The sequence below is a fragment of the Panthera pardus genome, unplaced genomic scaffold, assembly GCF_024362965.1.
Source record: "Panthera pardus isolate Hobbes unplaced genomic scaffold, ASM2436296v1 HiC_scaffold_13, whole genome shotgun sequence".
Classification (NCBI taxonomy): Eukaryota; Metazoa; Chordata; class Mammalia; order Carnivora; family Felidae; genus Panthera; species Panthera pardus.
Genome location: NW_026526688.1, coordinates 101,050,642 through 101,074,679, shown reverse-complemented (window position 1 = coordinate 101,074,679; position 24,038 = coordinate 101,050,642). Strand labels below are relative to the sequence as shown.

The following is a 24,038-nucleotide window of genomic DNA, read 5'->3' as shown; positions in this document are numbered from 1 at the left end:
AACATAAATAAAAGTAAAATAGAGACAATAAAAGACAGTTTTTAAATTTTGTGTTGTTGATGTGTATAATCTGAAGATTTTCCCCTTTTTTGGAAAGAACAAGTCTATAATTTTTAAGTTAGAAATATTTGAGACTTTCTTCAAGGATTTTTGTCAAATTATTTATACAAATATTAAAGCAAAAACTAAAATAGAATGGATGTCTTGGAAAGAAGGAAATATTTATGGTGAGTTACAATTTATTAACTTAGTGTTAAAAGTGAAAAGGTAAGTGTAAGCAAGTTTCTTGCATCATTTAGATGGTATATGTTCCACCATTTCAGTCTGTGTCCTTCTGTGTCTTGCTTTTGTCCTCATAAGTCTCCTCATAAGGACCCTGTGAATCAGTCTTAACACTTGCAGATAAACTGCAAGTATCCTTGATCTTTCCGAAGAGTCTAGGAAATTATATACTTTGTTCTCCATTTTCCAAACTTACTCTTATACGTAAAGGAAGTTTAGATGCAATAGTGCAGTATGCAGGGTCCATCTTCACTCCCCATTTTGCTCTAATTTTCCAACTTGTTTATTCTTGAAAATAATAGCATTTCCTGTCAGAATTGATAGGTTAGATGTGCTGGGGCTGCCAGAACTTTAAAATAAATTACAAAGATAAAGGTTCGGGTTATGTAGTATTGCGTTAATGAGGCCATAATTATGAGGTATTTCCCTGTAGTGACCAGTGATTTTCATCTGTTTTCAAACTTATAGAATTTGTCATCAATCCTGACCAGCCATTTTGGTTTTGTCTTAGTTGTTGCAAGTACTGGTCAAGAGAATGTGAATGGATACCTGTGAATGAATCACTCCCCTTGAGGAAACAGTCCATTACATTTGAATTTCTTCAGTGAGTCATTAACATAATTTACAATTTTAAATCTTTTCTGACCTCTTCTATCTAATGTTTATGCAAATAACTTCTCAGAGAAATTCTAAGAAAATGCCATAATGACTAAGGGCTAATATTTCCGTGTGCTGATGACATCATTTTATCCATTACTGTTTACCAATAAAAGCGCTCATTAGTATTAACCATCCTTTCAGTTTATGTATACATAAATTATTTTTCTTATTGTATGTGCTGCCATCTTAAACATGGTCTTACATACATAGCCTTCAGGAAAGACTGAGTCTTCGTGAGTCAGGATGGTTACTGCTGTCAAATTCAAGATACTTTGTTTTGTAACCTTGTCCAAACAGACTATTTTAATTGAGTCAAATTCCATAGGCCTTTTTGTGTCTCCTTAGAGTATAAGGACCTTTTTCCTTGTAAGTTCTTAAAACATGAATATATTCAAGGATGATTGTTTAAAAAACTTCATAGCTGGCAAACTTGACTTTTAATTTGAACTAGTCTTGTCACTCAGGGATGTCATTCATTCTGTACAGATCTGTATAGATCATATCTGTATCTTTCATTCTGGACTCAGGTCCCATTCTGCTTTCCCAATTGCCTGTTTGTTTTTTGTTTGTTGTTTTGTTGCCTTACTCATTTCCACACATCCACACATCTCTACTTCCAATCTCTAAATTCAAAATTACCTGTTTTAGGGTCTAGGATAATATTTAGATAATCAGATAAACATTTCCCAAGGATATGCTGATTGGACAGAACTAGATTTGCCCTGAGATGCATTTTTTTTTTTTTTAACTGTGCACCTTTGGACATAATACTGCCTACTTTTGTTGTCTAATGCGGTAGTAACTAATGAAGGAAAATATCAGAAAGATTTTTGAGGTATTGATAAACTGTTCTTTCTATACATAAGACCATCTCTTTACATTTGTAATCTTTAATGGATAGAATACAAAGCTATAATTTTGGCCATGTCCTCTTTTTTTTATTGCACATTTGTTAGACAACATATTCAGTTGTTGGTAGTGTTTTGAAATTCACCTCTATTCTTTATCCAGATGTGTCCTGCATGCAGTGTAGATTACAATCTGCTTTGCTTTCCTCAGTTTTAAATTGTCATTCCTATTGTTTAATCATGCACTTTCTGAAAATTGACCTCTTTATTTTTTCATTTTATTTTATTTTATTTTATGGGAAATCTCTTGTCAGATGAACTTTTATTTGTTTTTCAAAAGACAATTGCCTCGGAAAAATTCATTTTACTTGAGCTTGAAAATGGAAAACTGACATTTTTAATTATAAAAGATGTTTAAAATATCTCAAATATAACAATAGTTAATTCTTTTTTCATTCTCTAAAGTTTTATTTAATAACTTGTATACTCTTTTTCAATTTAAAAGAAAAAAAGATGTTATCAGATCCCCGCCTATTTCACTTTAGAGAAGAACTTAGTTTGGTCTGTCATAGAGACCTGTAATCAGTGTAGCATTTTTATTTATTCCACAAATAACTTATGAGGTCTTGATGATTTTGAGTCTCTTCTAGGAAATATTAATTAGTGTTAACATCTCATATCAACTGTATTGGAATATTTGATCATGAAGAAGCACAAGGCCTTGCCTCAAAACAACTGGTATACTCTCCCATAAGTATAATACGTTCTTATTGGACTTATGCACATCCTATTGTTAATTCTTTACTTTATGAAGGTGAATTTTGAGTGGAAACTATTATTATGATGTTCATTTTTTAACAGTGACATTATAATGAAAGAAGATAGTAAACTTGGGCCACAAGAATTACAAATGGATCTGATGCTTTGTAAGAAAATGAATTAATTGAAATCTAACTTTGTGTTATAATTTTTTAAACAATAATTTCTTTGCAAAGAAAATATGACAATCAGAAATTACTATTTTCCATGATTTTATTTGCTAATTCTAATACAAGACCACTCTTTTGTCTTAGGAGATGTATTACTTTCTCATGAGGTCTTAGCATTACCACTTTTACCTGTGGCATATGAATATGGTCTTCTCTTGAGGTGCTTGCTTGAGTCCAGATGTTTTCACATAAACTGTGTTTGGAAAGACTGTACTTATATGTGTAGGAAACAGTGTCATCATTGGGTCAGCTTTGAACATTTTTATGAAATAGCACACAGATTTTTCTAGACAGAGAAAAATGAGAAGTCTTGGCTAGATGAAGCCATCCCTTGGGACTGGATATCTCTAGTAGGAAGTGAACTCCTGGATAGAAAAATGACATCAAATATTTTCCAAATTTTGGCCGAGTATTTATCTATCATTCTTACTTGAGAAATGAGCGTGGAAACCAATTTATAGAGATAATTGAGACCATTTGCCATGAACTTACGTATGTATCCCTTCTTTAACTAAACATTGCATATGTCCTTTTATTTCCATGCTTCTCCTTTACTCTCAGAGACGTTCTCTTTAAAGTGAATTGCTCCACTTACTTCCTCTGTCTCATCTCAATTTGAAAATTTTTATGTATTATTTCACTTGAACTCAACAATCATGATATAGTGTAAGGATTGGACAAAAATCTAAGTCCTGTAGAGCCTCCAGTTTGGCTTTCAACTCAAAATGTATCTCAATGTCATTCTTGTTTTTCATTCCCATTGCTTCCATTCTGGTTCCCTTCTTTCTCTGGGTTACTAGAGTTGTCTCTTAACCAGTTTCTCTGCCTCTTAACTTGTTTCTCTGCCTCCTGTCTCTTCTTTCCTCCATTTCATCTTTGTTCTATTTCACAGTCCTCTTCCTAAAGGAATGTCTTTAACCAGGTTATTATGCTTCTTTACCAGGTTACCATACTGCTAAAGAACCTACTACAGTGGCTCCCTTTTGTTTGCCTCAAGTCCAGCTCTTCATTCTGACTTTTTTAGTTTGGAAAAGTTGGGCCTGTTTTCCACCATTATTTTCTATTTTCATGAAACATAATTTTATCCATTTATTCTAGCAATTAAGTCTTCTATTTTTTTTTAAATGTTTATTTTTGAGAGAGAGGGGGGTGCAGTAGAGGCGGAGGGTGGAGGGACAGAGAGAGGGAGACACAGAATCCAAAGCAGGCTCTAGGCTCTGAGCTGTCAGCACAGAGCCCCATGTGTGGCTCGAACCCATGAATTGTGAGATCATGACCTGAGTCAAAGTCTGATGCTTAACCGACTGAAGCCACCTGGGTGCCCCATGGCAATTAAGTCTTCTAGTGTCATGTGTTCTGCACATGCCATGTTCATTATTTCCTCCAGGCTTTTGCTTCTTTTGTCTCTTTTCCATTTAACACCATCCTCATTACTTTTTCTCAACTGTTTCAGTCTTAACAACCTTTCACTTAAAAAAAAAAAAAAAAGAACTAATTTGGCTTTACCAGTATCTTTTTCTCTACCTTCTCTTCAGTACCACTTAGTTTAGTTCTTGATTTTTCTTTAATAGTTCATTCTTTTCCAGATTTTTCCAATCCATCTAATAGCTTCTAAGTATTTTGATGTCAGAGAGATGAAACCCTTTAAGTGTCAGGTAATAGATATTCTTCAAATATTTGACCATTGAGTGAGAATAAGACATAAACTTTTAAATCTCCTTAGTTTTCACTAACAGATTGAAAACAATTTCTGAGTAGAAACAGAATCATCTTTTAAAAAACAATAACATCACAATTTTGTGAAATCCAACTTTTATAGTCTTAAATCTTTAATATCAGCAGGGGGCAGTCAAACCAAAGTTCATTCTGCTATCTTATGGAAGATTAAAATTTATCTCTGTAAGAGTTTATTCTACTTGGGATACCATCTGTAGTTTATACCTATTTGTAAATAAATTTTAAAATTCTTAAGTATGTAATTTTGTAGATTTTTTTTTAATCCAGGGAAGGTAAATTAAGCTGTGTTTTTAGTGAAAAAATTGAAAAATGTGTTTTAAAAGACCATGAATTGCTTTATTTGATGTTTTTGTTGGATGCCCAGTTTACATAGAAATTTGTTTTTCCTGCCTCAGAAACAGTATTTCAATTAAATAACATATTATTAAGGTATTTTTCATTCAATAAAATACTAACTTTTATGGAATAGTACTTTCATTTCCCCCTGTGAACTTGAGAAAAATAAGCTTTTATTAGAGGCTGTAGTTTTAACACTGACTAAAACATCGTTTGGCAAATTCTTAAAGTTTGATTGAATTTTTCTTCCTGAGCCTTTCTTCTGGCCAGCTGCAAACAACTAGTGGTATGTGTTTATACATGTGCTCATTTTCACCTCCTCCTCTTGAAGGTTAACCTAGTACTTATTAAGGGAGAAACACAGCTTATACTAAACAGTGTTTAACATATACTGATGGTATTACTGTATTTCCTGTTTTGTGTTCACAATAAGAGGATTCTGAAAAACTGCCTTTGTATAAATACTTCACTGACATTCCAGACAAGTATAATCTTGTCTGCTGGTAGGCAGGAAAGAGTGATGTCCTGGAATGCTGTTACAGAAGGAAATCTCTTTGTGTTCCCAAATGATACCCCTAAACCTTTTAAGAATATAATTTTAAAATGACAACTCTATATTTGCTTTTCCGTCCGTTTATTAACTTTGCATGCATTTAGTTCAGAAATGCAATTAGTCAAAAAAAAAAAAAAAAACATTATGTTCGAGAAAGAAACATCTTCTTGGTAGTTTGCTGGAAATTTGTTGGTAGAAATGTTGGAGGGTAAACATAAAGACCGATTTAGTAAATCATTATTAGTTATTGTTCTTTTAGCTTAAAACTATTCTTTGATACTTGAATCAGGCTTTTTTGAATTCTCTTCTGGCTTAAAAGGTGCAGTTTCCTACTCCCTTGCAAAATTTCCAGTGAAGAAATAATTTGGAGAGTGTTTTTAGAACACAGATTATGTTTTTTAAAAGTTAAATTTGAAGGTTTTATGTTATTTTATTATTTAATGTGAATCATTAAGATAAATAAAAATCAGTTGTGTAACTTATCCTTTAATATTCTAATGAATAGATTTTCTTATACCTAGTTATGATAGCTAAGAATTAAAATTGCACCGAAGTTTCTTTTCAATGACTGAAAAAAAATAGTTATGATTTAAACCCCTAAATAATTGCCAAAGCAGACATCATAAACTAGACTTGTGTCTAACTTCTAGATTGGTAGTTCCTTTTCTTCTGTCTCATTACTTCCATCATTGACATGGGAAGTCACCTGATTACTTGCAATGATTCTGTTCTTCAGCTCTCACTCCCTCTAAAACCCAGCAAAATGGAGAATCGCATGTAAGAATTTCCAAATACAAGGTTTAGAACGCTTGTGAATCACTTTCAAAATGTAGAAAAATATCATATGCTTTTTATGATCAGTAGTTCTTACATTATTAATGTGTAAGTCATATGTTGTACCTTTCATTTAAATACTTGCTTAAAAATATATTGACATTATTCTTTGTATATGCCCCTTCTCATAAATTTGCTGTATTCTGAAATACTAAAGCTACTCATCTTCATTTAAAGTAGATTAAGACAACAGAACCATTAAATGATATGGTGGTTCTTTTAATGGTGGCAGAAACTCAGATTCATTCTATCTTGCTGTGGTACCATCCCTTAGCCACATGTTTAAAAACTCATTATTCCCTCACTTGAGTTCTCATTCGGGTGAACAGAAATCAGGAGATGAGGTAACAGAGAACTTACTCCCTTGCTTTAAGGACATAACCCATAAATTGCATGTATCATTTACATCCCATTGGGTAATCTTAGCTACATGACCATATTCAGGTACAAGAGAGGCTGCAAGATAAATGTGTTCTATATTTTGATAAATGTGTTCTATATTCAGGTACAAGAGAGGCTGCAAGGTAAATGTGCTCTGTGGCTGAGCACACAGGTCTAATTGAGGGTTTTATTACTAAAGGAAAGAGAAAAACCTAGCCGTCATTATCTGTTAGTTTTGTTCACTCCCATTGTCCGCTCCTTTTTCTAAATACTCTCTGACTTTGTTTTACATAACACAACAGTCTCCTGGTTTTTCTTCTGTTCCTGCCCCCTCTTGACTCTTTTACATATTCTCCTCTGCTTAATCAGAGGAGATGATGAAATGTTGCAGTTCATCAAGGCCGAGTGTGAGGACCCCTCTTGTTTCTTCCTTGTCTGTGTGCAATCCCATCTGCATCTGTGACTTCAGGTATCATGTGATTGCACTTGATTTAGCTGACTTTTTCCCTGACCTCTCCAGTGAACTGCCTACTTGGATATCTTGAAGGCATTTCAGTTCAACATATCCTAAATCTTAGTCTTGCTCTAAGTGTTTTAATCAATAAATCTTAACTTTATGAGGTAAATACAATTACCATATCTGATCCTATAGATTAGAAACTGAGGTATAAAAAACTTGACCAAGGTCACAGAGCTTCTAACTGGTGTGTAGTCTGTGAGGTTTTGACAAATGTGCAGAATTGTGTAATTACCACCAGAATCACAATACAACACTATTCACTCCAAAAAAATTCCTTCATGCTGCCCATTTTTAGTTAACCCTCTTTCTACCACTAACCCCTGGCAACTACTGATATAGCCGTATAACTGCCATTTCTCAAATGTTATATAAGCGGAACCATGCAGGATGTAACCTTTCGAGTATGGTTTCTTTTACTTAACATGGTTTTGAGAATTGTCTGTGTTGCGTGTATCAATAGTTTGTTCCTTTTCTATTGCTAGATCATATTCCACTATGTGGATATACTACAGTTTGCTTAACCATACACCCACTGAAGGACATTTTAGATTGTTTCCAGTTTTTTTCTGTGAATAATGCTACAGTAAACATAAGCAGACAGGTTTTTGTGTGAACGTAAGTTTTCATATCTCTAGGATAATTACTAAGGGTGGAACTGTTGAATCATAGGGTGTCTAACTGTATGTTTAACTTCATTGATTTCCAGATTGTCAGGACTTTGTCACATCACCAGCAATATATGAATTCCAGGTTCTTCATTCTTGCCAGCACTTTGTATTGGCAATATTTTTTGTAATTTTTTTTTTTTTTTTAAGTAGTCTCCGTGCCCAATGTGGGGTTTGAACTCATAACTCTGAGATCAAAAGTTGCATGCTGTACTGACTGAGCCAGCCAGGTGCCTCCTGTATGGGCAATTTAAAAAAAAATCTTAACCATTATCATAGGTATGTAGTGTTATGTTATTTTAATTTGCATTTCTCTAATGACTAATCCATGATATTGGGCATCTTTTCATTTGCTCATTTTTGATTAGAATATTTTCTTTAAAGAAGTGTTGTACTTCTTTTCAGCAGTTCTTACTTTTTAAATTAGATTGTCTTCTTGCTTGTATTCTTTATATTCTGATTGCAAATCCTTTGTCAGTTTTATTACAAGTAAGCGTGTAGCTTGTCTTTCTTTCAACAGTGTATTTCCCAGAGCAAAAGTTTTTAATCTTGAAGAAGCCCAATTTCCTTTTTTTGATTTTTGGATTTTTTTTTTAATCAATTCTTTGCTTAACCCAAGGTCATGAACAATTTTTTAAAAATTATATTGTTGTAAAAAGCACATATTAGAGAATTTACTGTCTTTATCATTTCTTCTTTTTTAAAACATTTATTTTGAGAGAGAGAGAGTGTGTGCATGTAAGAGTTGGGGAGGGGCAGAGAGAGGGGGGCAGAGAAAGAATCCCAAGCAGGCTCCACACTGTTAGCGCAGAGCCTGACATGGGGCTTGATCTCACAAACCATAAGATCATGACCTGAGCCAAACATCGAGTTGGACGCTTAACCGACTGAGCCACCCAAGTGCCCCAAGAATTTACTCTTAGTCCTCTCTAAATGTACAGTTCAGTAATGTTAAATATATTCACACTGTTATACAATTACCAGAACTTCTTCATCTTGCAAAAGTGAAACTGTATACCCATTAAACAACAATTCTCTGTTGCCTCCTCCACTCAGCTTGTGGCAACCACCATTCCATTTTATATTTCTTTGAATTTTCCTCCTCTAGATACCTCATATGAGTGGAAGTATGTGTCTTTTTGTGACTTGTTTATTTCACTTAGCATCATGTTCTCAAGTGTCATCTGTGTTGTAGCATATATCAGAATTTCTTTCCTTTTTCAGACTGAGTAGTATTCTGTTGTATGTATATAGTACATCTTGCCCATCTGTTCGTCTGTCAATGGGTACTTGGGTTCTTCCACCTCTTGGTTGTTGTGAGTAGTGCTGCTCTGTATGTCAGTGTGCCAGTATCCCTTTGAGATCTGGTTTTCAGATATTTTAGATATATACTCAGAAATACAAAGTTTCCACTTTTCCCCCATCCTTGCTAACACTTGTTACTTTATGTTTGCTTGGGTTTTGTTTTTTTTTTTTTTTAATAGTACCCATCTTATTGGTGTGAGGTGATATCTCCTTGTGATTTTGATTTGTGTTTCCCTAACAATTAATGATGTTGAGCAATTTTGTCCTTTTGTATATCCTCTCTGGAGAAAGATCTACTCAAGTCCACCAATTTTTAAATTTTTGTTGTTGGCTTGTAGAAGTTCTTCATATATTCTGGATAATTAGCCCCTTATCAGATATGATTTGCAAATATTTTCTCTCATTCTGTAGGTTGCCTTTTTTACTCTGTTTCATTTTGATGTCCAATCTGTCTAGTTTTACTTTATTGACTTCTTTTGGAGTCATTCTGGGAAGCACTTGCCAAATCCAATGTCACTGAAGCCTTTCCCTTTTGTTTTCTTTTAAGAGTTATATAGTTTGGGGCCTCATGTTTATTTAGATCTTTGATCCATTTTGAGTCAATTTTTGTATAAGGTGTAAGTTAAGGTTCCAACTTCTTTCTTTTTGCCTGTGATATCTAGTTTTCCCAGCACCATTTGTTGAAGAGATTCCTATATTTTTGGTAAAAGTTTTACATTTCACATTTAGATCTGTAATCCAGTTTTAAGTTTTGTATCTAGTATGAATTAAAAGTACAGGTCCAAGTTTGCATATGGATGCAAAGTTGTTCTGTCACATATCATATATATTATACTAAATTTTATAACCTTATTATTTAAATGCATTTTTTCCTGTTTTCAAATTAAGATCCATTTCTTTTCAGCCATAGCAAAACGATAAGTTTCTAAGGTAAAACAAACAGTTTAAAACACTGTGCCCCATTAAGATAGGGCTAAAGTTGGAGAACTCACATTCTCCTTTCTTTTCAGTTCATACAAATCATAAAACAAGATAATTTTCCCCATTCCTTGCCATATAGACATGTTGGATTTGTATGTCAAAATAATAGCCCCACTCTGTCAGCTCTGTATTGGGTACTCTCCAGGATACTGTGGTAAATCACAGGTGGATTGTTCAGGTGCTCAAAGAGCCCCCAGGAACAGGCAAATAATCAACTGACAGGTTATTGCTGGATCAAGGAATTTACCCTTTTCTTGGCATATCATAGCTCATGAAGGCTAACATTTTGGTAACTGTTTCAGGAAAAGAAAAACTGTAGTATATTTTCTTTCTTCCCTTCAGTCCCTGTTACACAAAGCAAACGAACTTGTTTACAGAACATCCAGCATTTAGTTGAGTAAATGATCAGTAGGAAATTAAGCTGTTAACACAGGAGGATGACTAAGTGAGGAAATCCGTCTTTTGTCAACTACTTCTATATTCTTCTTCTTCTTCTTCTTCTTATTATTATTATTATTATAAAAATAGAATCTACTTTCAGTTTCAGTGGTTGGAAGTGTTAGATGCACATGTTTTAATGGATTTTGTACTTAAAATTCTGGTTTCTCTCTTTTAGTTACAATCCAACATCATAATAGAAAATAACATAAATAGTCTTCTAAATGATTGATCTAGGATGATGGTTTAGGCTTAGTTATTGAGTCAAAGCTCCACACCTGTTCTGTGTCATAACAACTTCCTCAGAGGATGAATTTTAAAAATATACTATTCTTTCTTGCAATGCCAGAGGCATTATAAATCTCTAAATTGAAAACTGCTGAATTAAATTTGGTTCTTATTTAAATCTACTTAAAATTAACTCTTTGGGTACTTCCTGGTTTTTAAAGTGGTCACATTGCTTGCTCTCTGTATGTATTTCCTTTTTGTAAACTTTGATAAGATATTAATCTTGATATTCATGGTAGTATGCAGAATAATCTTAAAATTATATACATTCTTCCGCTAAAAGGAAGTTTACTGAAAACAAATTTAAAATTTAATGATTAAGTTCACCAAAGTAAATACATATAAAATGAAAAAGATTTTATTTGTTTGGTGGTACATGGAAATTTGAGCTCACATTTAACATAAATTAACATTATCATGAACCTACTAAAACAAATGCTCATGTTATTTTAGACTGCATTAATTATAGCATCCAGATTGCATAAATTAATAGTTTTGTGGTACTCTGTCCTGGTCAGATCACATCTAGAATATAATATACAATTTTGGGATCTCATAGTTTATAAATAATTTTAGATACAGTAGGTATGGACCAGAGTATGTTTTTACCCTGGAGAAAAGAAAAATAGGTGCAGCCGCAGCTATTTCCTTCATATATTTAAAATTACATCCTGTAGAAGAGATGGTTAAAAAGATTCTGGCAAAACTAATGCAATAATTTTTCAATGAACTGTGGTTATTCTTTTAGCTGACTTGTTTGTTCTAGGAGACATTGATCTTCCTGCTACTCCAAGTGTTTTAAAAAAGAGTTATGACGGGGCATCTGGGTGGGTCAGTTGGCTAAGTGTCCAGATTTTGAATTAAGCTTAAGTCACAATCTCAGAGTCATGATTTCCAGCCCCGCTTTGGGCTTTGTGCTGGGCATGGAGACTGCTTAAGATTCTGTGTCTCTCTCTCTCTACCACTCATTCTCTCTCTCAAAAAAAAAAAAAAAAAAAGTTGCTAAATGTCTACTGTATTGGTTAGGAAGTTGGAAAATATAATTTATGATCTCTTTGATTTGGCAAGCATAAATGATTTCATGATTCAATCACATAGCATATATGTGAGTATTTGCAAATTTGGAATTTGAATTTTGAGAATAAGAAAATTACCTGTGGCTGGCCCTATGAACTTTCCAAGTATTTTTGCTCTTCTATATTTTTTCCTCTTTTTAAAACTAATTCAATGTATTCATCAAAAAGAAAAGGAAAACTTAAGATTTTAGCCCAGATCCTATAAATCCAGTCTGAAGTTAGCGGTAGGAATAAGAATGAATAATACAGGTTCTCTGCTTCACATTTGAACCCCACTTAACTCTGTCATGTGTGAAGGTTGGAAATTAGGAATTTAATAGCAGTCTAAGAACTTCATAATTTATTTGTAGCAAACGTGGCCCTCCTAAAAAGGGGGCAATATATTTGAAGATCATTCCTTGGCACTATTGTCTTTTGAACTTTAAGTGGAATTTTTGAATAGATAGGCTTTATTTAAGAGAGTAGACAGTGAATACAGGTGTTATATTTGCAGAACTCAGCAAAAGAGATTGGCTGTTTAGCATTAAATATCTATAATACTTTAAAATTTTTCATTGCTCTTAGATACTAACTAACACTGAGTAGCATACAGAAAATACTTAGAGTTACTCATTTATGGAACATAGGAGTGAAAGAATGAATGTATATATGCATGCATTTATGTATGTATGCATGTATCTTTGGTAGTGCATTAAGAGCAGTAGTAATTTTTATATGGCTGGTCTAGAATGGTTCTTGGCAATCTTAAATCTTGGTGAACATATGTCATGTAAATAAATATGTTTAATTTAGATAGCATCAGATAAATGTTAGCATTTGAATAAAGCAAATACCTTGTAAGTTTTTACTTATATATGTGAGTAATTTTATTCATCTCTCGATTATGATTTTTCTAAGGAATATATATATATGTGTGTGTTTTTATGAGTCTAAAACAATTTTTTATATAGATAAATTAGCTTTAGCAATCTGCCGTAAACATCACTCCATTGTTGTGGTCATTAATGCAGGAGAATGGTAGTTTTTTTTTTTTTAATATTTTATTTTTGGGAGAGCGTAAGTGGGGGAGGGGCAGAGGGACGGAGTATCTGAAACAGGCTCTGTGCTGATAGGCTAACAGCAGTGAGCCCGATGTGGGGCTTGAACTCATGAACTGCAAAATCATGACCTGAGCCAAAGTCGGATGCTCAACTCAATGAGCCACCCAGGTGCCCCAAGAATGGTAGTTCTTAATAGATGACCTCTCAGGTATCAACCTGCCAAAAGCTAAAGAACCCAGAGCAGTTATGAAAAGTACTTCTTACATAATACAGGATGGCATAGCTGCTCTTTTTTTGTTTTTCCCCATAAAATAACCTACAGCATAAAGGGATCTTAAATCATTTGAAGCTGGATTTGAATTCTTTTTTGGCCTTTTCTAAGTAATATGAAGCTCTGTTTGTTCATCTATAAGATAGGTATACTACCTTCTTTGTAGAAATGTTAGAGGATTATATGAGATAACTTATGTGAAGCATTTAGCTTAGAGCCTGTTACAAAGTGAGTCCTGGAGACACAGTAGCTATTATTACTATTTTCTCCAGGAAAAATAAGTAAATAAAAGGTTAAAATATCATGGATAAATACCTGGCTTTAGTACTTGAAAGTTGTTATTTATACCTTCAATTGTTTTATTTTTCCCTTTGAATTCTAATGTTGAAAAATGTCCTCCTGTTATATAGAATATATCAGCAGTCACCACTATATATATGTCACATATCTCATTAGTCATCACTATAAGTGAATCGTACATTAACTCTATTCCTTTGGGAGACCCGAGGACGTTCCTTTTTCTCTCATGTTGTGATGGCTAATGCATGTCCTACCTATGCCCCTTCCTTCGACCCTTCTGCGCATAAGTTTCTGAGTTCTCAAGGAATCTGCAGTAGTTGTGTGTATGTGTGTGTGTCTGTGATAATATATATTATTATTAATAATATATATTATTAATTAATTATAATAATTATATTGATTAAAAATAATTAATATAATTAATTATAATATATAATATATTATCACAGACATACACATATATATATGTTTCTTATCCATTGTCAGGAAACCAGCTTCTTAGGGACTTTTCCAGTTTTTTTGGCAAGTACCTAAATAGGTTGTTCTGATTACCTAAATTTGAAGACTAACCTTTTTTGTATTTTTTAAATGGCCTGGATGTATATGAATCTATTTAGAGCAGAGTAGGCTGGAAAGTGTTAAGCTAGAAGCAGGAAGACTGAAGATTGAAGCACCCTGTCATTCATTGTACACATACTATATGATTTTCTGTGAGGTTCTTTTTAGACTATTTATGGTTCAATATTGACCCAACAAATTTTCTTTTCCCTTCTTCTCTCCACCATATGATTTACCTTATACATGTGCATGCACATTTGCTGATATAATCTATAATATATACTGAATAAACTACCATCTGTATCTATATGTTCTAATCTTGGTCAGCATCTGCATTGTACTACTGGTAGAATTGCATGGAGCTTATGAACTTAAAATAAACATAATGAAGTTTTAAGCTTTTCATCTTTATTCTAGGAACATTCATACCCCATTTCCAAAATACTTAAAATATTCTTTTCCTACTACTAAATCATAGAACAAAAATTGTATCATCCCTTCAAATCAGAACCTTTTTCAGTTTATGACTATTTGGAATAAGGACAGGAGTTTAAAGAACACCTGGCTTTTAAAGTATTAGTAGGGGAAAATAAGGAGAAAGTGTTATGTTAATGAATTTTTACACTGTATATTTATTGTCAGTCTCCCAATCTGTAGAAACATGAAGACTAAAATTCAGTGATTTGCATGTCTCAGAGAGTGAAAAAAACAATAAGATTTTTAAATTTCATAACTAGAAGAGAAAAGAAAAAAGTCTTTGAACCTTGTTTTTTCCAGGTATAGGCATAGATTTGTCTTTTTCTGGCTTTAACCTGAAAGTGTATTCATAAAGTCAGGCCTCACGAGAAACACTCCTGATGCTTTGTAGGGACTATAGTTCTATCAGCCTCTATTTCTGAGCTCAGACTTTCTTTTTGCACTAGAAAGCACTCACACTGATGTTGAATAAACGAAATTATGTGAAAATATATGCCTGGGGAAAAAGCAGTCTAGAAGCTTTTGATACTTAGTACTTTTCCTAATTATTCTGACTTTCCATAATCTCTCTGTTGCCTGAACTGCAACATTTACTGGTACAGGGTAGTATTTTATAGTAAATGTTACAGTTCAGGCAACAGAGAGATTATGGAAAGTCAGAATAGTTAAAAGATAACCACACATTACTTTATATATGTTTCTAATTTTTAAAAATCATTTCTATGTGCCAGTCTAAGTAGCATGCATATCTCATTTCAATCTGCACGATAAAGCAGTTAAGGTAGGTGTTTTTTCATACTATTTTGTAGATAAGGAAACAGGCTTATAGAGGTTAAATAACTTACAGGTAGTAACTGATTCTACAAGAAATGTTACTTTTGTACATTTGGACATTCTTCCTAGCAATCAGCGATTTTTGATGGCCTTTAAAGAATTTGGTTAACAGGGTTGCTACTGACCTTGAGAGTTGGCACTGGTTTTAAAGGCACTGAGAAAATCTGTTGATGGCTCTTGAGTGGGAAGTTGAGCAATCAACCTAATTCTATGTGCTAAAAGTAAAGTCAATTGTCAATATATTCCAGCACTGACCTGAAAATTTTCTGAGTGTGTAATCCTATGGTAAGTGATATTTATCATCTAAAGTTGTTTTACCTTTGGGAGGTACCAGTGAAATCAAAGAAGTACTTGCTTCTTGTTTATAAGGTTTTAATTTTCTTGAGAGACAAAAATATATATTTGCAGCTTGAGAGGTTTTTCAAGAATGGAGGTGTTTGGTAATATCTTTTACATAAGCATTCCATAGTATCATTAACAATGACATTTAGAGTTGAAGTAGAAATCATTTTATAATAGGCACCATTAACCATAACATTATAAGCATCTGTTTTTAACATACTAATAAATTTCACTACAGAGCCATTTTGGGGTAGTAATTTAAAAATATTTTATTGATTGGTTGGATCTAAACTGCTACAGCTTGATATACAGTGATTAGAGCAAAGACTCAAGACATAGGTTTGAATCCCAGTTCCATCTTGTACCATATGTATGACCTTAGGCAAATCACTGAATCTGTATTACTCGATTTCTTCACCTATAAAATGGAAACAACAATAGTACCTACCACAGAGAGTTGTCATAAGGATTAAATAAATAATAAATTTGAAATAACTTAAAACAGTACATAATATTGTGTATGTTATCCAACTTTTTAAAATTATGCATCAGTTTTATTTAATTAATATTGAAGGCCATGAAAAGTTCTTTATGGCTATTTTGTTCATTGTGGTGTTGAAATACACTATATCTAGAATATGGTTGATTTACATGTATTAGATCATCTATATATACTCATTATTATATCATTGGTATCTTAATTTGATAGGCTAATACAAATGTATTCTTTTTGAAAATTATTTGTGGTTTAAGAAATCTGAGATCCTTCCCAATATTTTTGTATAATGAATTCCCAACAGGAAAACAGAAGTGTACAAAGTTGAACATCAGATTTATGATATACATGGGAAGGTTCTAGTCCCAGAGAGTTTATTTTTTGTTTTATTTTTTTTTTCAGAGTTTTAATTATTATGAAATTCCTAAAATATACTTTGCCATTGATAAATATTTTCAACATTTTGAATTTTTGTTTGCTGGGTTTTTTAAAATTGGTTTGCTTGTTTTTACCTACTAAAAATATTTGAGTTTTAGTATGCACAATGCCAGGTTATGGGAATATAAGAGTGAATAAGTACATAAAATCTCTTCTGATGGGACATACAGTTTAGGTAGTGGTGATTATAGACAAGCAAATGGAGCTACAGTAAAGGCTACTAAATAAATTCTCAGATGGCAGAGGTACAGAGTACTCCAAGGGGAAGGGAGGTGGGATAAAGAGAATACTAATACTAGATTTGGGGGGTGCCTAGGTGGCTCAGTCAGTTAAGCGTCCGGCTCTTGATTTCAGCCCAGGTCATGATCTCATGGTTTGTAAGTTCGAGCCCTGCATTGTCTGTGCTGATAGTGCAGAGCCTGTTTGGGATTCTCTCTCTTTCTCCCTCTCTCTGCTCCTCCCCTGCTTTCTGTCTCTCTCTCAAAATAAATATATGAACTTTAAAACTAGATTTGGAAAAAAGGAGAAGTTCCTTAGAAGGAGACTGCTAAGTGAGCTAGAGGTGATGAGGTAGAAGGGATTGGATATTTCAATAAGAGAATAGCATTTGGTGGAAAGGCCTAAAGTGGAGGGAGCACATGATACATTTGTAGTTCAGTATGGCTGGGCCATAGAGGGAAAGATGAGAATGGCAGAAGTGAGGCAGAAGACAATCCATGGCCCAGTCATGAGAGTCTTTGGATGCTATGGCAAGGAAATTTATCTGTCTGTCTGTCTGTCTATCTATCTATCTATCCATCTATCTGTTCATTCATTTTTGAGAAAGAGAGCATGTCCCCAGGACAGGGGCAGAGAGAGAGAGAGAGAGAGAGAGAGAGAGAGAGAGGGAGGGAGAGAGTGTGTGTGTGTGTGTCTTAAGCAGGCTCAGTGCTCAGAGCCTGATGTGGGGCTCAATCTTGAGGGGTCATGACCTTAGCTGAAATCAAGAGTCAGATACTCACCCAATTGAGCCACCCAGGCACCCCAGGGAATTTTTATTTTGTTCTGGGAGCAATGATAACCATAAAGGCTTTTAAGCAGGGAGTACTATAATCAGATTTGTGTTTTAGAATACTAAGAGGGTGGACAGTGAGGGACTGTTAATAAGACTAACATTTCAGTAATCTAAGAGGAGAGTCAGTGGCCTGAACCAGGGAATGGTAAAGATGGGATGAAAGGAAGTGCTTGGCTTCAAGAGATCCTTAAGAGTAGAATGTGCAGAACAGCATAGTTGGTAGAATCTTTCATTTTCCCTAGAAATTTCCAATATAAACTCCAAAAAATAAACCTGCTGTGTGTGGATATTTGTGTATACATAAACCTTTGTTTATAGAAAAAAAAAAAAACCTAAGAGGATATATATGTTCAAATGTTAAAAAGTGATCATTTGTAGAAATAAATGTATGTATATATATTTCCCTCTGTTTTCTAACTTTTCTGCAGTGGAAATATATTTCTCTTGGGATTATTTTTTAAAGAGTAATAATATAATACAGATACAAGAACTCACTATCATAAAATTGTGATAATGTCTTAAATTAAGTCTCCTGAGCTAAATTTTCTACTGTACCCTGGTACCGTAACATACATACCCAATCTCAGTTCTGCAATGAGTTAAGACAAAGTCAGTGTCATTAAACAATGAAGAGTTCATTCAGATGAAGCAAATGATCGTTCCCTTAAGTTCCAGTAGAGGACCTATTTTATAGAGGCATATTATTTTCCAGAGAGTACTTATCTGACTCCAGCTCATTATAATTGTTCCCACTAATGATTAAAATCTCTCAGAGTTATGGGAAAGCTATAAGGTCCTGTATCTCTGTAATGAAAACTTACTAACACAACTGAAATAAACCAAGGGTTAAAGGTTTTGAGATTTATAATTCTACGATTCATGTATATGTGTTATACTGAAAATTAGAGCTAGCTAGCGCATTAAAAATATTCATCTAACAGTCATAAAAATTAAACTATGTGAATATTCAGGTTTTGAGAATATTTATTACTGAATCATCTATTATCTGTTTGTACCTAAACCAAGCCACAAATAGTGGTTCCTATTGATTTTAATAATAAATATGTTTAATCGAAGTACTTTGAAAATAAAAACTCCCATTATTCCTTAGTGTTACTTTAATCTGTTCAAGTCAAGAAAGTACATTTATAAATATGTATCTTCTCAGGAATTAAACTGTGTCCTATTTGCATCCCCAGAAAGAGACTAGTTTACTATTTCTCACCAGTAACATCAGGATAATCGTCTTAATTAATTTGCCAAGACATACTATAAAGTTATTAAGTGGCTGTTATTGCCATTTTATAAATGGAAAGACTTAGGGACAGAATGTGTTAGACAATTTGACAGTAGGCAAGTAATAAACCAGTGGAAAAGCTCAAGTATTTTTTAAAGACTCTGGAATTCACAATTTTTCTAGTTGCTCTAGGAATCATTGAAATCATTTTGTTATTAATATACTGCCTTACAGACATGACAAATTTTGGAAGGAGCACACATCCTCATAACTTTTCAGCTCTCTCTCTATGTTTTGTTTACTTTTTTGATATTCTTTCTAATAGGTACATTTCTTCCTTGCTCATCAAAGTTCAGTTAATTTAAGGGTAAGCTGTATAAATGACCTAATTCAATTTATTTACGTGGTTTAAGTAATATAGTAATGCTAATTTTGCTTTCTCTGGCTTTTGTTCTGTTATTATCTGAGGCCAGATTATAGTTTTTAAATATGGTGTCCTGCATTGGGTACCAGATGCGAGGGAAGCCAGTAAATAAGTTAATAATATCCAGAGAGATCCCAGCTTCAGCCGAAAATAGAAAATGCCTTCTGAGATTGTTGTAAACCACACAATAATTATAAAGCTCCATAATTTTTAAGGGGCATTTTCTCTCCTTTCTTTAACCTGTCTTAAGTGTTAGTTGTGATTCAAAGCAGAAGTGTTTCCCTCCATAATGGGGAAAAAAAACACACAAAAAAAACCCACTACTTTTTTTTTTTTTTTTTTTTTTTTTTAGTAGGCTTCATGCCCAGCATGGAGCCCAAAGCAGAGCTTGAACTCACAGCCCTGAAATCAAGACCTGAGCTGAGATCAAAAGTCAGACACTTAACCAACTGAACCCCCCAGGTGCCCCAGATCAGTACTTATTTTATGATCAGTGTTTCCATGTAGGGCTGGTTGTTTAAAATTTTCCAGACTCATAGGGATTTGAACCTTATTTCTTGGTTATTCAATGAAATTGGTCATAGTAGTGTATGCTTAGTCCTGAATGTCCTTGTATTCTTTTTTATATATAATATTAAAAATTCTGTCCGTGTTTCATGTCAGTGGATGGACCTGTGGATAAATGGGACTTGTTTAGAAAATGCATTGAAAGGAGGTATTTTCCCAGCCTTGAATAATTTATTTTTTTCTCCTTCCATTCTCTTGTAGAACATACTATACAGTGTTTGCTGAATATTTAATGTGTATGGCTTTAAATTGCTATTTATCTTTTTGTTTATCCCTTAATGACAAGCTTCTAAAAGTCAGAGATTCAGTCCCTTACTTGTGATGTTCCTAGGGCATGTGTCTTACATAGAGTTAGCTTTTAACAAATCATTAGGAAATTATTATTATGAAAGTTTCTCTTAACTATTAAACAATTTGAGGAATAATTTTATGTAGCTACACTGACAGAGCTTGCATGTGTATACTAACTCTTTTACTCAGTTGCCCAGTTCTTTAATGAAACTGAAGCTGGGGATAAGTCATGGAAGAGGATCATACAGCCTGCAATAAAGACAAGAAGAGCCTTAAAGGTGGCTACAGTTTCTTAATTTAATATTGTAAATGACATAGGAGTTTTTCAAATAAAACTCATTAATGTAACAAATTGAACAGTTGGTGATACTGCACATCTAATAATAGCAGCAAATGGTGCACACCTACTTTGTTAATATCCTAAGCACTTTATATTATAATATAAATTTATAGGAGAGTGGTCTGAAGCTTAGAGTGTTTAAAACTTCCACAAAGTAATTGTTAGCAGTAGATAGATTAATATTGTGTGAATTCAAAGCCAGTGATTTTAAACATCCAATTATAATCCAGTTATAATAACCAAAAATGAGAAACACTACCATTTCTTGCAAGTTTACTAAGACCAGCATTATTTTAATCTTCCTAACAATTCTCTCACAAATATTTTCTTTTTATATATGAGGAAATTGATCCCCAGTGAGATACATCCATTTGGTATACCAATTTAAAAAATAACCTATCTCAGGGGTGCTTGAATGGCTCAGTTGGTTGAGCATCCTGACTCTTGATAATGGCTTAGGTCATGATCCCAGGGTTGTGGAATCAAACCCTACGTCCGGCTCCATGCCAGCTGTGGAGCCTGCTCAAGATTCTCTGTCTCTCTCTCTTTCCTCCACTCATGCTCTCTCTTTCTCTTTAAAATAAAAAATAAATAAATAATAAAAATGAAAAATAACGTATCTCATTTAAGACTGACAGTCTAATGAATGATGATAGAACTAACTTTTTAGATTTAATTACCAATCATTTAATTTCAAATATATTTTATACAATATTTCTTAATCTTTAGCCTTTTTTTTTGGAGGTTGCATATGAATTACACTTAATGATTTATAGCAGTGCTTTGGAGCAGTTTAAAAAGGTCCCAGCCTGGAAATGTCTGAAATGTTTGTATAGGAGTAATGTAATTTTAATATCTGGAAACCTGCTAACATATATGATAAATGTCAGTAGAAAAACATATATTTGCTGTCTTTTTTATTTACATTTTATAAAAGAAGGCATTTCTGTTATGTTAGAAAATAACCAGGATTTCTGGTTTAAAAAAAAAATCACATGTAAGTTACTATGAGTTGTAGCTTTATATGTTTTATAATACATTAATTGTTCCAGCAGCATTCAGAAACCCTAGTGTTTATGAGTATGACTTGTTATAGATTCCCATGGTCCCTCACAGCCCGAGGCCTTTGAAACAAATGAACAAGGCTTTACATAATAAACATTGAAATAAAATTTAAAATACGACCCATAACATGAGTGTGAACTTGCTTAAACTGTGGTTGCTTCCTGTTAGTGCATGAATTTTCAGAATGTCATTGCTAATTGTATAGGCACTTCAGAGTCTACTAGAAATAATTTCAGAACAAATCAGTGCTATATCAAAAAGAAAAATGAAAAAGTAGAAAATTTACTCAATTTTAGACCCAGGAGATGTTAGACCTTAAAGAGACCTTAGAGTTGATCTTAGCCCACCTCGCAAGTAGGGAAGTGGAATCAGCTTTCTCATGTAGGTGAAAGTCGCCAGCCATGAACCAAGGATTATAAGCTAAGGGTTTTCTCATTGAGCCCTTTTCTCTCCTTTATAATACCTCAGTAATTGCTCACTCCGACTTTAGTATAAGGCAAGAAAGTAGCAGTTGAATGCCAGCTAGAGGCAGAACAATAGTATCAGGACAGTGAGAGAGTTGTACTAGAAATAAGTTCAGGCATCCCTACTCTCCTCACTCTGTGGATTTGACAACTATTATAGAATCAGGAAAGCCCCAATAATAACAACGCTTAGAGCGGAGGTCCTAAGAGATTTGCTAGGTGGATAGAGGCCATGGGAAAGCCGAGGTGGAATTGGAGAGTGGAAACAGGAAGTGATTGAGTCCATAGTAGGATATCAGAGGAACTCTTAATACTCATTTGGAAAGCACAGCCTAAGTCTCCTCCACCCAAGAAGAAATTACTAGGTAAGTCAACTAAAAGTCACAACAGAATAAAGTAAGCAAAAGCAATGGTACAGACATAATGTGAATTAAAAATAATTCTAATAGATATCCTCAGAGAAAACAAGGAAAGAGGTTGGATTCATAAAGAAAGAGCAAATAGTTATAACCAATTGGATATATTGGGTTTGAAAAAGTACCACTTTTAAAACTAAAAAACAAAACAAAAACTATATGAGTTAAATAGCAGAATGGATGCAGCCAGAAAATGAGTTCATAATGTGGAAAATCAAATCCAGAAATTCTTCTAAAAACATCAGGAAAAGATAGTAAGATGAAAAGAATGTAAGAAAAGTCCAGAAATATGAATGATAGAAATAGATTTGTCATCATTCATCTACTAGAAGTCTCAAGAAGAGACAAGTGAACTGAGGGGAAGAGATGTTAAGTCAGTTAATAACTGGGAATTTTCTGGAATTAAAGGAAGATCTAGCAATTAAGATTTGAAGAGTTCAGAGAGAGCTGAGAGTATAGGTAGGAAGAAACCTACATCTACGCCTATTGTATTCAAATATAGAATATCAAAGCTTGAAGAAAAAAAATTCTAAAAACTTTTAAGTTTAAGGAAAAACAGATAACCTATAGAGTAGCAGGAATCAGACGGGCATTAGATTTCTCAACAATAACAGATTCAAGGGGAAACTGAAATGACATCTTTGAAATCTTGAAGGAAAACAACTTTGAATATAAAATATTATCCAATTTAACTGTTACTTAAATGTGAAGGACAAGGAAGGACAGTTTCTGATATACAAGATCTCAGAAAACCTACTATACAAAGACCTTTGCTGAAACTCTTGGAACTAGAATGTGTATAGTTTTATAGAGAAGCAATGGCTACAGGGAAAAACAAAAAACAAACAAAAAAACAGAAGGAGGAGAGAAAAACACTAATAACCAGGTATCTCAACAGTCTAGAATTAAAACTCCAGGTAATACTAATCTTTTGTGAGTTTTGGGGACAAGGGGTAAGGAGGCAGTGGGTGGGGTTGGGGGTGGGGATGCCATAGGAGGTGAAACTGACAAGGTTCTTGTCTTCCTTAGGGTAAGTATATTGATTAACTTTAGACATTTACAGTGAAAAATAAGCATAGTTATAGAATTCAAAATTAATCTCTTTCCTTGGTAATAGACATAGATAACATGAGCAGATCGTGATAAGTTGGGAAAAGTTCCAGTACCAAATAAAGAACATTGATTTCTAGATGATTCATTAGCTGCCATGTTTGAGAACCATTGTGTTACTAAAACCAGGACTCTTAATATTTTTATTCCTTGAGATCACAAGGAGTAGACACCAAATCTCCAATTTTTACCTCACCATTACACCCCAAGTTATGTGCACAGTGTTTGAAGTGGTTGCAGTTGCTAGAGACATATACTGCAGGGCTGCTAAGACAGTCTTGTTATGCTGTCATGTCATATTGTTTGTAGAACCTTGAGTAAATCTCTCATTAAGTACAGATCTGCGATTCTAGATCCTTTTCTGTCTTGAACCATTTTTCCTTCCAGCTGGAACCTCCAAGATATATAATATTTTGTGAAA

General features: G+C 33.6%; 1 protein-coding gene across 4 annotated transcripts in view; it reads left to right on the top strand.

Moving 5' to 3' along the window:
• SPATA5 (spermatogenesis associated 5) overlaps positions 1-24,038 on the top strand; it is a 360,776-nt gene that overhangs the window by 163,517 nt on the left and 173,221 nt on the right. The window contains exon 15 of one of the 4 annotated variants that reach the window (XR_008421690.1): positions 794-886. The exons of the other annotated variants lie outside the window; for them this stretch is intronic. The gene's annotated coding sequence lies outside the window, so the exon portion shown is untranslated. The remainder of the gene's footprint in view (positions 1-793; positions 887-24,038) is intronic. 4 annotated transcript variants of the gene reach the window in all.